The 16,469-nt window shown below is 32.7% G+C and overlaps 1 long non-coding RNA gene across 2 annotated transcripts in view; it reads left to right on the top strand.

Annotated features, from left to right (window-relative positions):
* Positions 1-5,423: 5,423 nt before the first annotated feature.
* The window catches only part of LOC112662420 (uncharacterized), a 177,010-nt gene continuing 165,964 nt past the window's right edge, over positions 5,424-16,469 (top strand). For both annotated transcript variants that reach the window (XR_007401909.1, XR_007401910.1), the window contains exon 1: positions 5,424-8,185. This is a non-coding gene — a long non-coding RNA (uncharacterized LOC112662420). The remainder of the gene's footprint in view (positions 8,186-16,469) is intronic.

Genomic DNA, 16,469 nt, shown 5'->3' with positions numbered 1-16,469 from the left:
AACCTCACAGGAAACTTTCTAATCCAGCCTGGTCCATAACATTTTTGTTATGGAGGCGACATCCACCATATGATTGAATTATTCTATATCTCTGCAAGTCATGATCCCCAAGTTTGAAACTCTTCCTCCAGCGGATTTATAGTTTTTATTAATTGTAACTATAGAGACTTAATTTTCTTCCATTCTGAAGTAGGTTTTTGGTTATTCTGTCTCTTATTTCAGAATTTTCTTCTGTACATTAGGCAAATGTGGCTGGAACTTCTAATTATCCATGTATGATCTATTTCTAAGTTTCTTAAGTACCCTGCTTTTTCCTTTAAATTTACCCAAGCTTGTGTAAATTGTTGAAATCCCATAAATCTCTCTTGATCTGGCAGATATTAGATGGGCTTAATTCTTTCTTTATAAACTAAAGACTTCATGATTATTCATTCCCTAATTCAAAAACATTCATATTAATGTTCTTATGAAGTGTTTCAAAGTCATGGGAAACAACTATCATCTTTTGATGAGCTATGGAGAACAGTAGTGAAAAAAACAAATATACGAATTAAGGGAAAATAGTAAAAGTGAACTCTTCAGACATTTTAAATGTTATATGGTTGGTCTTTTACTTAAAAATGAAAAGAAGGACGCCTGGGTGGCTCAGCAGTTTAGCGCCTGCCTTTGGCTCAGGGCGTGATCCCAGAGTCCCACATCAGGCTCCCTTCATGGAGCCTGCTTCTCCCTCTGCCTGTCTCTGCCTCTCTCTCTCTCTCTCTCTCTCTCTCTCTCTGTATGTGTGTGTGTGTCTCTCATGAATGAATAAATAAAATCTTTTAAAAAATTAAAAGAGACTTATTGAGAAACTGCAAAATATATATGGGCATATCCAATATTATGAGACATATAAAGGTTTTAAATAGAACTATGTAGTGACGCTTCAATTAGTGTGTTCTCTGTAGAAAATGTCCTTTCAGAGTAAGTCAGCTGAATTAAAAAAAAAATCTTCATAATTCTGATGAAGCAGACTGCTTTGCAGCTGCATGAAAAAAATATTTTAATCAGGAGCATCTATTTGTTATAGGACAATTGAAGAAAATATAGTCAACCCAAGGGAAATTTATGAAGTCTATCAAGTTTATTGTCCATGTACTATCTCTTCTTTCTTTCCTGCTATGAGATTGCTAACCTCAATTTCAAATAATGCCCTATGCTTTTCTCATTTTATATTTATCTATGAAAATTGGAGAAGACACTGATAAGTAGTTATTTATAGATTAAGACTGTTGTACACTGATTTAAACATCTTCAATTAAACAAGTCTTTAAATGTTAAATAATGGATTAAAGGATTTTGCTTTGCCTACTCCCCCCCTCCTCCTCACAGTCCTCCTACTCCTTCTCTTTCTCTCCCTCTTCCTTCTTGAAGGTATAATACTACTAAGATATGAGATGTTAGGATGGCAGATAGAAGGAAACCCTGAAGTTGTGGTTGATATTCTTAATTATAAAGTACACACATGTACACACATTCAAACAAAATGAGGTGAGCTTGCATGGTCATTCAAGTCAACTGATTAAGTACATATTATGCATATGTACTTGTAAAAGTATGTGCAAACAATTTACTTTTAGTGTGTTTATGTTTATGCTTGCTTATAAATATTCGGATATGTTTTGTATTATTTTTATATTGCTTTGGTAGCAAATTACAACGCACTTTGGCTTAAATCAACACAAATTTATTTTATAGTTCTACAAGCTAGAGGTCTAAAATGGGTCAGCAAGCAACCTTTCTTCTGGAGGCTCTAAGAAAGAATCCAGTTTGCCTTGCCTTTTTTTCTAGCTTTTAGAGGCTGCCTACATTATTTGGCTCACTTTGACTTTTGTTCCCATGATATGTCTTCTTTCCCTCTACTTTTGTTATCACATTTCCTTCTCTATCTGTGACCTTCTTGACGGTCTTTTATAGGGACTCTTTTAATCACATGAGTCTATGTAGATAATTCAGGATAATTGCCCCATCTCAAGTTCCTTAACTTAATCACATCTGCAAAGTTCCTTTTGCCATGTAAGGGAATATATTCACAGGTTCTAGAGTTTAGGACATGGACACAGTTGTGAGGCCAATTTTTTATCCTATGACAATTTTGAAAAAAAATAAAATTTTAAATAAAAATTGCATTAATAAAATCTATGTATCAACCAAAAACGAAGACAGTGTTATTTTATCATAATATACTCAGGATATGAGTATATATAATGGAATATTATATATAAAGATCCTTGGAATACCTCTTCACTTCCGTTCTTCTATTCTCTTCAGAATCATTCTCCAAACTGAATTTCACAAGTAAATTTCTAGCTTATAGTTAATGACCATTTTCAGCATAGTGTTGACATTTAATTTTTTATTTGGATGTAATAGAGATATGTAAATCTAAATACTGGAAGATGTCTATCAAAGACAATTACTTCTTTAGTGTAATTGAAATTGAGCTTTTTTTCTCCCTTAAACTTAGATGATAACATTAGGTTAATATCATTTTGTTATATTGTTAACATCAATGTGATTATAGAAAAGAAATATTAAAATTTAAATATTAAAAAAGTAAATAAAAAGGGCTGGACAATCACTTCATTTATTTAATATTTAGATTTTTACATATACCACTGCCTATGAATGGTTTTTCTAATTCAGATTTTAACTATCTTTTTAAAGGTAAATGCTATATGTTGATTAATATTATAATTGATATAACTTTACTATTTTGATTTATATAGTTTCTCATTGTTCCTCTTTATTGTTATGTTATGACTTGTTTTTTAATTACATTTTGTCCTTTCCAGGTTAATATTAGAGACATTTTCATCATTTTCCAAAATAACACTAAAATATCCATTTGACATATTTGAATTAGATTGCATCAAAATAATAATTTATTTTTTGAAGTATTAGCATAATAACATATCCAGGAAAAATCATTTGTCTCTCCATTTTGAAGTAAATTTCCTCCTTGAAAAAGTCACATTGTTCTTGGCTTGTTTTGCTATCATATAACATAATTAACATATTAATAGATTTTAGAGAGATATTGATGAAGGAGATGCAACATAACCATTGTTGTGTATGAAGATAACTAAGATAATAGAAGAGAAATATAGTTAACTTATAATTCAAGAAAAGCAATGAGCTGAATCTATATGTTAAAATATTACACTGTGACCTAGAAAAGTCAACACAGTGATTTACATACAGGAATATGCTACTAAATTTAAGCAGCAGAGCAAAAGGGCACTGGAAGAATGGGACAAAATAATTGCAGACTACATATCTGAAGGGGTGTTATTGCCCAAATGGAAAAAAAAAAAGCCAAAACAATTACTGGCAAGGATCTAGAGAAATTGAAACTCTTTGTACACCATTGGTTGTAAAATGGTGCGGCCTGTAATTATAGAAGTTCCTCAAAAAATTAAAAATAGAACTGCCATTTGACCCAGCATTCCTCGTTCTGGATATTTATCTAAAAAAATTGAAATGAGGATCTCAATGAGAGATACTTGCTCTCCCATAGTCATTGCAGCAGTATTCATAATCGCTGCCTTGTGGAAGCAACCTAAATATTCACCAAGGGGTGAATGGGTAAAGATAATGTGTTTTATACCTACATTAGAGTATTATTCAGCCTTAGAAAAAGAAGGAAATCTTATCATTTGCAACAACATGGGTGAATCTGGAGGTCATTATGCTAAGCAAAATAAGCCAGTCACACAAGGACAAACCCTGCATGATTCCACTCATATGTGGTATCTAAAGTTGTCAGTCATAAAAGCAGAAGATAAAGGGGTGGTTGCCAGGAGCTGAAGGGGAAGAAGATGGGAAATTGCTGTTCAATGGGTATAAAATTTCAGTTGTGGAAGGTAAAGAAGTTCTAGAGATCTACTCTACAACATCGTGGTTATATTTAACAATACTGTACTGTATAAAAACTTGTTAAAAGGCTAGAGCTCATGTGTTTTTTTTAACCACAAAAAGTGTCATTTAATTTGGCGACTATCTCAGATAGTGAAACATGATTAACATTGTGAATGACACACATAATGTAGTGTAGAATAGTAATAGATCTATCTCCAACACCATTATTATTTTCATAATTATTATGACTTGTATTACAAAAATAGATTCATAGTGCATTAAGGATACATATTTTATATATACATACCATTTAAAATATGTTTTTGCAATGATTAAAAGCTTTATGCTACCTATAATTTTTCTAATAGGTAAACATTTTATACTTTAGACACATGTGTTAAGTATTTGAATTTCAAACTGCTACAGAGAAAAAGTATAAAATTAATTTTCCTCACAAAGAAATAATGATAAAAAATTTGATTGAAGGCACTGAATTATGATGTCAAAAATAAGTAATCAAATCTAAAATGATTATCATAAGTTTATAACTTTAGTATGTAATTTCACCTAGATATAACTGTTTGAAATGATATGTTTGGAATATAAAGTAATAGAAAATATTTAAGTTGGAACATTGAAATGAGTAGAAGTGTCTAAAAGAATTTGAAAGATGGTAACTTGAATATATTTATTTTTATATATAAAACTGAAGATAATGTATAGTTGGAATCCATAAAATAGGGGTGGTAAAAAGAATCCAAAATAATCTCTTACAATTAAAAGGAATATGTATTTATATGTTCTGAAACTATCTTACCTTATAACTACAGATCTTTTAATCTAAAGGGAAGTTTTCAAGACAATGACTTATTCTTAGACTCTGGAAAAGAAACCTAGAGCTATCTGCTAACATCTAATCTTAAATATTTAAAAATGAAGCAATTCATGTCAAACTCCTAAGAAAGAGATCCATATTTAATACATTATGAAATGCTAAGTTTCTAGAGTAAGCCCGCTATATTTTTATATATTCAAAACACATTGATATCAATAATGGAAATGTACTTTTTGTAAAATTTTCCTAAAACATCATAGCTAGCTGACTTATTAATCTTATAAAAACAAATTGTAGTCTTGTTGATTTTTTCTACTTTTTTATATTCTCTATTTCCTCGGTGTCCATCGAAAGATGAATGGATAAAGAAGATGTGGTTTATGTATACTATGGAATATTCCTCAGCCATTAGAAATGACAAATACTCACCATTTGCTTCAACGTGGATGGAACTGGAGGGTATTATGCTGAGTGAAGTAAGTCAGTCGGAGAAGGACAAACATTATATGGTCTCATTCATTTGGGGAATATAAATAATAGTGAAAGGGAATATAAGGGAAGGGAGAAGAAATGTGTGGGAAATATCAGAAAGGGAGACAAAACATAAAGACTCCTACCTCTGGGAAACGAACTAGGGGAGGTGGAAGGGGAGGAGGGCGGGGGGTGGGGGTGAATGGGTGACGGGCACTGAGGGGGCACTTGATGGGATGAGCACTGGGTGTTATTCTGTATGTTGGTAAATTGAACACTAATAAAAAATAAATTTATTTTAAAAATTCTCTATTTCCTTCGTTTCTATGGTAATCTATCATTTTCTTCAGTCTGTTAATTTTGTGCTTAGTTTGTTCTTCATTTTCTAGTTACTTTAGGACTAAAAATACTTTAGTAGTGGAGTTACTTTCCTCCACAAATTTTCCTATTGGAATCAGGCTTTGCTCTCACCCAGGGTGTGGGAGCCTATCAACTGGTCCCTGGATTTCTCACATATAGAATTGCTCTATATATTGTTGAATGGGTGTGTCTGTGAGGGGAAAGAGATACCATCTTGCTTATGTCGCAGCCACTTATATTTTACAAGTGAGGAAAGTCAACTTCAGAACAGCCAGTGTACTTTGCCAGTACCACATAGCTGCAAAATGTCCAATACTTAACGAAACACCGGATTTCTCCCTGTTTTCTATGGAGTCTCTTATGATGTTAGGTTGGGCAAAACATCTTTTATTCTTTTGCCTACTTTATATGAGACTCTAAGATGGAATACCAATGTTAATAGTTTATTCTCTGGCCATGTGACAATAACAAATTTAATTGACCCAGGTGGAATTTGAGCTCACAATTTCTAATTATCTTTACGTTCTAATAAATAATAGTTTTTAAGTTTAGATTTGGGGAAACAAGGCCAATTCCTATTATTGGGAGGCTTTCTGTCAGTCTTTGAACATACGCTCTTAGCCAAGATTTAATAAGAACTTTTATACTTTGAGCTATAACTACAAAATCATTGATTTTGTATGATTAAAAAATCATTCTTATTTAGACTTTACAACTCGCACCTATAAAAGGCTGAAGAATGCTGCTCAGGTAAGGAAAAAGAATGTTTTCCTTTCTAATTTCATGTCCTTAACTTTTAAATTACACGTTCATACGTTTCATGGTTTACTTCATTAATAACATATTTAATTCCATTTTATTTTTCTTCTAAATATTTGATGTGTACTCTGACTGCATCTCTAAGTGCATCATTAGTGCTAGTGATAGAATTTGGAATCATGTCCATATATTTAGGGACCTAATGGGTAAGCAGAAATGTCTCTTCACTTGAAAACAGACCCTTTTTCATAACCTAATGTATGCTTGCAAATTTTATGGATGTAATGGTGTCTGTTTAGTTTGACAGATGATTTATTGAAATGAGACATGTAGAAAAAAAGAAATTAACAATGTCATGCATCAGTGAAATATGATGACCTTGATTAAATGACAAGCATTTTAAGGAATATATGCATGGATCATAGGTCATCTCTAATGTTTTCCAAACTGCAGCAAATTTGTATGGAGCTCCATTAATTTTAACAGAAGTGATGTGTTACAAATGTGAAATGAGAGATCTCCAAATGTGTTATACAAGTCAAAGATTGTCTAAGCTGCTGCTCTATTGAATATATTATATGCTGTTTGTGCATATTAAAATATAATAAACAAACTTGCCCTCTAAACCAAAAATAAACAGAGGGAAAATGTCATTATTTTTACTTTGCTGATTATTATACTGGTTTTCCTTTTACACATGCATTTGTTTTTGAGATTATTATATATTTTAAAAATATATAGAGCATGAGAGACACCTACTGGTTTTGTAAACCATTGAATATTTTAAGCAGCTATCAAAATTCTGTCCAGTTGGCAGCTTTTTGAAAGACTTCAGTTCATGTTTTCATTTGCTATGCATTTAAAAAAAATTTTTAATCGACTATTTTAGAGCAATTTTAGTTTCACAACAAAACTGAGCAGAAAGTTCTTAATCCCCATACACCCCCCCCTGCATCCCTGTTCTACAGTTTTCTGTATACATCCCCCACCAAAGTGGTACATTTGCTACAAGTGACGAACTTATATGGACACATCATTAACATACAAAGTCCATTCTGGTGTTGTTCATTACATGAGTTTTGACAAATTTATAATGCCATGTGTCCACCGTTATACATACAAAATAACTTAACTACCATAACAGTCTCTGTGCTCTGTCCATTCCTTCCACCTGTCTACCACTAATCTTTTTACTGTCTTTATAGTTTATTTTTTCCAGAATGTCATATAGTTGGAATCATATAATATATAGACTTTTGAGATTGGCTTGATATGGGTTTTTTTTTTAGATTTATTTATTTATTTATTTATTTATTTATTTATTTATTGTAGACTGAGAGAGAGAGAGAGAGAGAGAGAGAGAGGCAGAGACACAGGAGGAGGGAGAAGCAGGCTCCATGCAAAGAGCCAGACGCGAGACTCGATCCCAGGACTCCAGGATCGCGCCTTGGGCCAAAGGCAGGCGCCAAACCGCTGAGCCACCCAGGGATCCCTGATATGTATTTTTTAATATAAGAATGAATATGATACTTTACTTGGTAAATATATACATAGCATAGTTTATATATAGCTTTCTCTCCTGCACTGTACCACCACCACGTGTTTGCAGTGTTTTAATTATTGGTGCTGTGTTCACCTCCAGGCTGACCAATGTTTTTTTTTTTTGTTTTGTTTTGTTTAAGATTTTATTTATTTATTTGACAGGGGGAGAGCACAAGCAGAGGGAGAGAGAGGGAGAGGGAGAGGAAGAAACATGCCCCCCTGTATGGTGGGCTCTATCCCAGGAACCTGGGATCATGACCTGAACCAAAGGCAGATGCTTAACTGACTGAGCCACCCAGGTGCTCTGACAAAAGTATTGATGTAAGTTTTAGGTTTACTTTCTTCTACCATATTTTACTCAAATTGTCAGCAGTATGAGGAGATAGAACTGAATGTTTCAGATATTAGTAATTTAAGAAACACTTTAGATGCAAACAAAAATTACTATTATACCTATAGAATAAATTTTTAAGTTGAGAATATTTGAGTGATAACTTTACCTCAGTCTACTTCAGCAGGATGAATGAATTAAAATCATTTGGTTTAAATTATATTCCCTGCTTTTGGCCAATTTTATCTTTCCTCTGTACTCTTTTGCTCTTTGCTTCTCCTATAGTCAAATCAAGGTGTTCATTTCCTTTTTCAAGATTAATTTTTGTTTTCCATACCACTCATTGTCACCTAAATAGTTAGTAGGATTTTGTTCTATATCTACTTCAATATACTAGTAGTAACTGTCTGAAGTATTGTATTGAGAAGAACTCTGTATTGGTATAATAATAATAGCCACTTAACAAACTTCCAAATACATAATGTCTCTAAAACAAGTAGAATATTCTTTCTAATTAACCTACAGCTCCAAACATGAGTTTTACCTCTTATCATTTATTCTTAATCCACTCTAATTCATTCTGATGGATCCATCATATTAACATTAGGCTTTCAAAGAAACTGATGCCACCAAATAGGAAAGAATATGGGGGATAGCATGTAGGAGATCTTTATGGGCCAATTCTGGAAGGGGGTCATATCATTTCTTCTCATAATCCATCACTGCTAGACTTCAAACCAACAGGATTCCAAAGGAGACCTGGAAAAGTAGCACTAAGGAAAAATAGAGGTTTGGTTATCTATTAGCTGGCACTGACAGATTAAATCTGAACTTTGCTGGAAACCATTGTGATACACTAGTACAGGACCATATGGCCTGGGTTCCCTGGACAATCCGGGGTCAAGTCTATCATAATAATTCAGAGTCCTAGTTTCATTCTGAAAAGTTTCCTGGGTGTATAATAAACACTGTAATGATGTTTTACATATTACCTATATGCTTTATGGGAAATGTTTCTCCAAAGCCTTTCCTGAGGCCTTAAATGTTCAACCCTACTCTATTTTAACCCACATATTTTAGACATGTGTCTCCTACATTCTTTTTCTTTTATTAAAGATTTTATTTATTTATTCATGGTAGACATAGAGAGAGAGAGAGAGGCAGAGACACAGGCAGAGGAAGAAGCAGGCTCCATGCAGGGAGCCCAGAACTCTAGGATGGTGCCCTGGGCCAAAGGCAGGGGCCAGACCACTGAGCCACCCAGGGATCCCCTGTCTCCTCCATTCTTTCCTTCTTGACTACCACACTTCAGTAGACTTTTTGTCTTGTTCTAAGTACAATATTTATTTACCCCCATCAGCCTGTCATTCAGACTTTCTCTGTTTTATTGCCAGATGTTTTATATATGTAGATGGAAAACACTACTTCTTACTTCTTTGTAATTACTTTGTCTTTAACTTCTTTGCAAATGGAATCTCTGGCCATCATCAAATGAAATACTACTTTAAATGAATGTCATGATTTCCAAAGTCAGTCTACATAGCATTTGGCATTATTGACTTTTCCTTTTTCTTTGAAATATCCTTCTTCTTCCTATAATTGTTTTGGTTCTATACCTCTCTGCTTCCTTCTTTCTTTGCTTTTTAAATTCTGCTTTCTATTACTATTCCTTTGAATGGGTGCTCCCTCAAATTTATCCATGTCTCTTCTTTAGTTAGAAATGTGTGGTAGTTCTGAGTAGGTATTGTAAAAGCAATCTCATCAAATTCTTTGGTGTTCTGCTATTATGCAGAATTTCTGCAATCTGACAATGCCTTGTGCCTAGGTCTTTGGCTTTTCTTCTTAAAAATATTGGCAGCAATGAGTAGTTGCCGGTTGATTATACAATAAGAGGTCAATATGAAGCAAATAAATAGACTTCTGAGGAAAAATAAAAATAAGAAACAAAAAAGCAACATAATAAGAAAAATCTCAATAAATGGGATACTAAAATTTTAAAATGAGTGTAATTAATATAACCAGGGAAGTAAGGTAATATCTTGTTCTAGAAACAACAAGAATCACTTCTTTAAAAATATTTTATTTATTTATTTGACAGAGAGAGGGAGACAGCACAAGTGGGCAGAGCAGCAGGCATAGGATGAGGGAGAAGTAGGCCTTTCAATGAGCAGGGAGCCTACTGTATAGCTCTATCCCAGGATCCTGGGATCATGACCTGAGCCAATGGCAGATGCTTAACTTACTGAGCCACCCATGTGCCCCAAAGAATCACTTAAAAAAAAAAAAACTGACTCGTAATTTGAGTGTTTGTTGCCTAATCATCACTCATTCTTGCTGTTTCATCTACTTACAGAGAAACACATTTGTTCAGCTATTACTCCATGTGACCATGGGGAAAAAAAACCCATTCTCTTTCTAGAATGAGCCTATCATTCATCAATACTAATTATTTCACTCTTTGTTGTAGAAAGGTGACTTCATTCTTTGCAATCTGATATAGTGGGGGGCTTTATAGTTCATGCTTCAGGGCTATTTGGGTGACTTTTTGTTCATTTCTATTTTGTTTTCCTCAATTTGTTTACCCTTCTTATTCTTGTTAAACTTGAAATGAAAGTATTTAGCCTCAAAGTGGATTGGCTGCCATTTTTAAACCATGAGGAAAAACAAGCTTAAAATCATACAAACATCAAAGAGTAAAACAAAGAAACCAACAGACCAAAGACAGACAAAAAAGCAAAACAATATGACAAAGAAATGGGAACTAGGAGACGTAATTAAGCCAATTTCTATTTCTCTAAGCTGAAACAGAAGTGGAAACAGCACTTGTTATGATAGATCCTAGACATAATGGATACAAGTGAAAAGTTAGCTATTGCACCAGAAGGTGGAGCATAGGAATTTTCACAGAACATAGCACAAATATATAAAGATTTGGGAAAGGTTTACCTAGTTAGTGTTAAATTGTAAAAATGTAAATGCTTTATATAATATTTTCTTAATGAGAATTATAGAAGGGGAAGTTTTAGCACTCATGCTTCCATATTGTGTATAATAACCTCGATCTTATTATATTAGACTACATTTTGTAAGCAAGCATGTTTTGGGAACAATTTAACATAAACATATAAAACGTCCCAAGTCCATAAAACACAGTTGGGGAAGACAAACAAGCTTTTATTTCCTTGAAGGGTCTTGGTCTTTTCATTTTATGCCTCATATTGGGTTGGCATTATTTATTATCTTTTCTGAGAAAAATAGAGTTATTTGAGTTTTGAATGTAATTATCATAGATTTGAGGAAATATTCAATTTCATCTTTGTTGGGAATTATAGGACTTATTTCATTACTAACAGTGTATACTCGAATACTTGCATTTTTCTATTTAGCTTTAAAAAATCAGATGTTTTTCAGTCTGGTCTTTATAAAAAATGTTTGAAAAAATCCACTATTCTCTAATTTAGATGTATTTATTAGGATTTTCAATTTTTTCTTCAGACAATTTTTAGATTTGTTTCATGGATTTTCTTGCTGTCTTCATCGAAGATTAATTTCTCTTATTTCTCTTTCCTTCTCCCTTTCTATATGTATAAAGGTTAATATAATTTATATACATAAGCTTAATGTAGATAATATGCTTAATACATTCATATAGATGCTTAATATAATTTTAGTTATTGAATAGAGTTGAGTTTTATAATTTCATAATTGCTTAATATTTTTCTTTATATACCAATAATATTATTCAATCCCAAAATTAATAATATGTTGGTAGCTTCAATTTAAAAGTATTTAAAAAATAAATGCCCTTAAATATGCTCTTGTTACTTGGGAATAAATATTCCCTATAGGTTCTTATGTTTTACTTTTCATTAAGCACAAAATTTGTTGGATTTTTGTGTTCATGTTTAAACTGAGCCATATTAAAATTTATCTTGGCCAACTTTTATTAGTAGATGGTGCTTTATTCACCTATGCAGTACAATTTGTACTAGTTCAGATGCCAGTTTCAGTTTTGCAATGTATAAAAATGTATTACAATCACTACTCATTAGTACCACCCTCACACACCCTGGCACCCCCACCATACACGGACATAAATCTTCCCCCAGCATATTCTCATGGGCTTGTGGATATGTTAATAGAATTATTGAATAACTGATTGAATAAATTGATAAATAATTTGGTGATTAGTAACCAAGATCAATTTATGTATTATACTTACTGATGTCTGAATATATAGCATTTACTTATCAATAATGTTTTGATTTAGATTTTGCACAATTCAAACTTTTGTTTGATTTCCTAAAAGTAATTTATGTATGAAAAGCTCCAAATGATGCTTTTCTTATGTAATTTATTCCATTAGCCTATCATATTTTCTGCTTAACATTATTTCCATAAAACTATTTATTTGGGAGACCAAGAGCAAAATCCTATTTCTTTCTTATTCAGTCATATGGCTGATATTTAATTAAAAACAAAAACTGATTATAAACTAATGATTCAGAACATCCCCCTAGGGGATCAGAGAGGAAAGCTGACATAATATGACAGATGCTTTCTTTCAACCGCTAGTTACAGGAAATACATTCTAAATATGAAAGTCAATTTATTTTCAGAAAATATATTACGGGCGTAGTAAAAACAAAATTAAACAAATATCTTTGAAAGAGGGAGACATCAGGGTTATGAATAGTAAATCACTGATATTTGACCTGGAAAAAAAATAAAGGAATAATATGCTTCATCAATTGTTCATTCTCTTTGACAGTGAATTACAACAGGAGAAAATCAGACTTTTATGCAATGGATGTTGATGCATTTTTAGAAGCCAAAAGTAAATAGCAGCCTCAGTTAGCAGAGATTCTTACCACTTCCAATCTGCACAATGTATTTTGATTGAATATAGATACTTGTGACTTAGTAAGATAATTGAAAAGGGAAAAAGTGCCATTTTTATTTCATATCAAAATCCTTTTATATGTAGTTATTATTTACATTGAGTGTACATGTATGACAGAAATGTGAAAACGAGGGAAAACTTATCAAATAAAGATCTTATTACAGATACTAGAATCATGGACTTTAGGAGACATACATCTTTATAATAGTTACATAGTAAAGATACTTGCATAGAGGACAGAAGATTATGAACATCTATCCTAAAATTTGGCATGCCAAAAAACCAAGTTACTAATGAAGGAGAAGCTTTTGGGGATCAATGAAGATAAAACAAAGTATATGATACATCAGAATTAGTTTTGAATGAATCTATGCTTTCTTGTTCAAATAGATAAAAATAAACTTGTAGAAGATGTAATTTGCAGAAAGAGAATATATGCAACACCACTATTTGTTTTTGTTTTTTATTGTTTTTGTTTTGCCTTCCAGCAGGAGATGGCCAAGTGCCAGGATTTGGGCTGATAGGAATTGTGTTATACATTTTCTGGGATGTATTTTAACTTTCCTGCTATAGTCATTCCTTTTTCTCCTCTCCTTTCTTCCTGGTGGAATGCAGACTATAGTAAAGGTACAGGATTCGTATTAAGGTTGCATATAATAAAACTGAGAAAAGGAAAGGAGAATCATGCAGATAGAGGACCTGCTATAGATGATCCAGAGAACTGACAGTCTTCGTAAGGCTTCTTCTCATCATCTTTTAGAGTCTCATCCTTTAATGTTTAGCTGCATTCCATTATTTTGAGACTAAGTCACACAGGATAACCAATACAGCTTATTTTTTTCTTATGATTCAGTTCCACTAGGTGTAAGTGGATAGTATAAATGCAAAGTTGCTCAGAGGACAAACAATAGCATAAGAAGAGTAAGGAGATAATTGAAGGAGAAATTTACTAAGCAATAATAGGGGCAAAATCTCTGGGAAGCAGAAAGCCAGGCTTGGATACGATACAATATTGAATAAGTACCTTGTCCCAGAGTCTTAACTGAACCCAAGTTTGTTTGCTGGACTTGCAGTAAAGCTAACCACTGACACATTTACTGTCAGCCAAGAAGGTTTATTTGAGAGGCAGCCAAAGAAATGGGAGGACAAGACTCAAATCCGCCTCCCTGAAGGGCAAAAGGGCATGAGAGTCAGGGCTTTTTAAAGGCGAACTAAAAAAAAGGTTTGGGTATAGAAGAGACAAGCTCCTGTCACTCAAAATCAGGGAAAAAAAGGTTACTAAGTGAGAGAGAGTTTAAGTTATTGTATTGTGCTCAAAGAGAAGGTCTGTAGTCATGACAAGTTCTGGCCTACGTCTTGGTAAAGACTTGAGTCCCTATAAAACAACTAAATCAGCATTTTGTTGTCATGATGCCAGGCAAGAATGTTATCTATAAAAACATGGTGGCAAGCCACATTCTGAAAATAGATTTGAGTAAAAAGTTGCATTTGTATTTATAGGTCCTATTAACTCTTCAATTGCCAGTTTCAGCCACATGCTGAATTCTCACACTTGCAACCACTCAGCACTAATTCAACAACTCATAAAAGATGTACTGTGCCAGGGTGCCTGGCTGGCTCAGTCAGTAGAACATGTAGCTCTCAATCTTGGGGTTGTGAGTTCAAGCCTACACTGGATACCTTTTTAGGTTACTTTTGGAAAAATGGAGTGTGAGCTCAGATTACCCCTACACCTAGATGCCAGAAGTTTTGTCTCTACAAAGGAAAGGAAAAGCATATTTCAAATGAAAAATTTCATTTATTTCCAGTGTTGAAGATGACATTGAAAACAGAGCAAATTTACTATTATCGTAAGTGTTGGTTTCCAACTAGATCATTCATTCATCCGTTTCTTTATACATTCGTTGAACACAAATGCACTTAGCATGCAGGTATTTATTTAGTGGTGTGACTATAGCAAACAACTGTGGTGCCAACAAAACAGTCGAATTCATCAGTGCATAAGTTATTATCTAAAGATATGTAGAAGCACATTAGACCAGGGCTTCTTAAACACAATCGCATACAAATCCACTAGAGGTTTGTTAAATTCTAAGTCTGGAGTGCAGCCTGAGATTTTGCATTTCTAGGAAGTTCCCAGGTAGCACAGATGCTGCTGGGTTACAGACCACACATTTTTATTACTTCTTTTTCTTTTAAAAAATTCCGGTCTAGTTAACATACAGTGTAATATTAGTTTCAGCTGTACAATATAGCGATTCGACAGTTCTGTACATTACTCAGTGCTCATCATGTTCCAGCCCATACTTTGAATAAAAAGGCTTTAGATAGTGGGAAAGAAAACAATTTCAGTAACTTGAAATTCATAGTAGTACTGATATTTTGACTTAATTCATAATATTAGAACAATAAGGTCTTGAGAAATTATATGTATTTTTATCTACATATTGGGAATTTCCTATATTTGTTATTTACAACAACTTATAATGTTCTGTAGTTTAACACTAAGGTTGCCTTTCTTTTCCAAATTATATCTGTAAAATGATTCTTCTCAATTCACTTTAGACTGTTAAGATGGAATTAAAAATTTTTCTTTATTCTGGTCCTTTTCTGGGATCTGCTAATCTCTAACTTATTCATCAGCCTACCAGGAAAATAATATTATACTGATTGCTATTAGTTTAAGTTTCGTACAACACTTTTCAATTCTTGTGCTATTTTTGTCATGTAGTTTACCTTATGTATACTATGATCATACAATGAATTACTGTATTCTCTTTAGTTAGTTAACTTTTAAAGCCATTAAAAATATAGCTTTAAAGAAAAAAAAAGAAAAACAATTTTTCCCTCCATTTAATTCATTCCAGCACACTGTATTTCTTTGTGCTAGCCGAGGTTTTCTGACAATTAATCTTTTCATTTTGTTCATGTGAGAGTTGTTATTTCTCCATTCTCCATAATCTTTCTAGTTTCTATTTAAGCATCCATATGTTCAAGAAGAATGAAATTATATATTTTCTTTGGGCAAAGAGAAACTTAGAAGTCTTCAATATATAGAAAACCTCTGATTTTGATTTTATCTGTCTGAAGGTAGGAGTAATATCAGAAGGGAGTCTTAAAGTCTAGTGTAAGCATGAAAATAGAAAATTTGTAATTTTTTGAGGTAGAAAAAATAAAGAAGTAAATGAAGATTACTTCAAAACTGGAAAATAAAACAGGAATTTTTTTAAGAATTGTCATTGAGTGTGGGAAGCAAGTTTGGAAGTGAATTCTATAGAAAATTACTTAATAATAATATACGAGAAAATCATGTTAAATATGTTAACTAATATTTTGAGCACTTGCTATTGAGACTATGTGAATATTTGTAC

This window comes from Canis lupus, chromosome 13, assembly GCF_003254725.2.
Source record: "Canis lupus dingo isolate Sandy chromosome 13, ASM325472v2, whole genome shotgun sequence".
Lineage (NCBI taxonomy): Eukaryota > Metazoa > Chordata > Mammalia > Carnivora > Canidae > Canis > Canis lupus.
The sequence above is the reverse complement of the archived record's forward strand: the minus strand, read 5'-3'. Positions and strand labels throughout refer to the sequence as shown.